We start from the raw sequence: 1,653 nt of genomic DNA, 5'->3' as shown, positions 1-1,653 counted from the left end.
CATCAACAGATGACAGATGGCTGTCCAATAATTACCATTCAATCTTCATCAATGAATCCTCTCATGGGTTTTTCAGTGCTTCTTGAGGTATAAAACAAGGTGACCCCCTCTCCCCTACTATCTTTATCTTAGCTTTTGACTACTTATCCAGAAGTTTGAATGAGTTGGCATCCAGGAAACGCCATTCTCTTTATAGTCACAGATTTCCACATTAATTAATCATCTGGCCTTTGCTGATGACATCATAATCTTTACAAAAGCTTCCAAAGTTGCAGTCAAACTATTAATGAAGAATCTTGAGACCTTTCAGGATGTTTCTGGAATGAAATTTAATAAACAGAAGTGCATTTTCATTTTCAGTAAGCAGTGCAAGAGTGAGTTTAAGTTCTGGGTTACTGATTTCACTGGTTTCAAAAACAGTTGCCATCCAATGAAATAGCTAGGGGCTGTTCTTATCAAAGGAAGAACTAAGAACATTCATTTTGATCATATAATTGACAAGGTCCAAAGTAAACTGCAAGCATGGGAGAACTCCTTTTTATCAAATGGGGGTAGGATCACACTCCTCAAAAGTGTTCTATCTGCTTTACCATCCTATTTACTGCAAATGAACATTCTGAAAAAGTCTTCTTAGAGATTTTTAAAAGGGATCTTTAATAGATTCCTTTGGGCTGGCTATAGGAAGCAAAAACATTGGACCTCTTGGGCTAAGGTGTGTAAACCTGTTGGGGAGGGTGGGTTAAGCTTCAAGTCTTTCTTCCAAATTAAGCACACTAATTTCAGGAAACTCTGGCTCAGATTCAGATCACATTCCTCCCTATGGGCTGAATTCTTGTGGGGCAAATATTGCAGGTATCATCACCCTGCCCAACTCTCTGTGGGTTTAGGAGATTCCCCTATTTTGAAAAGGATGTTAAAAGTTAGGCAGGATGCTGAACAATTGTTTATCTTGGATATTGGTGAGGGCTTGGTAAACATCTGGTGGGATAATTGGACCTTGGATGGCTGCCTTCTGCATGATTAGATTGCTCCAGCTGCCCCACCCCATCCTTCCTTTCTACAGCCCTTCTCAGCTATCCAATATTCAGAAGTTGTTTGTTAAACCTGAGGTTAAAGACAGAATTATTATAAGAAAGAACCCAATCCCCTCTCAGCCCCCTAACTGGTACACTGGGGTCATACCATCTGGAATAAATTCCTTACCCCATCCATGTCCTTTTTCATATGGAGACTCTTCTTAAAACTGATTCTAACTGATGATATTTTAAAATTGAAAGGGCTTAGGGGTCCCTCCAGATGCACTTTTTGTCAGTCTCATGAGGAAACTATTACCCATCTTTTCTTTGATTGCATTTGGGTACATGATGTTTGGTCTTTTATGATTAGTAAACTTAGGATCCAACAATGAATCTCACATGGAAGGTTTTCTATACTAGCTGGTATGATTGGAGGGGTTCTAATCTCCAGGACATCCCCAATATTATGGCATGGTTTGTGTGGATGGCTAGAAACCAGGCAAAGCATGATAACTCCCATCTTGATCCTATAAGGGTGGGTCTCAATTGTATTGCTTTCATTCAAAAACTGATTAAATTTAAAAAGTTTGAGGCTGTCTTGGAGATTGGTCCTTTTCTCAAGCCACATATTTCCAAA

The sequence above is a fragment of the Phalaenopsis equestris genome, unplaced genomic scaffold (genome assembly GCF_001263595.1).
Source record: "Phalaenopsis equestris unplaced genomic scaffold, ASM126359v1 Scaffold000169, whole genome shotgun sequence".
In the NCBI taxonomy this organism is placed as follows: Eukaryota; Viridiplantae; Streptophyta; class Magnoliopsida; order Asparagales; family Orchidaceae; genus Phalaenopsis; species Phalaenopsis equestris.
This window is presented reverse-complemented; position numbering follows the sequence as displayed.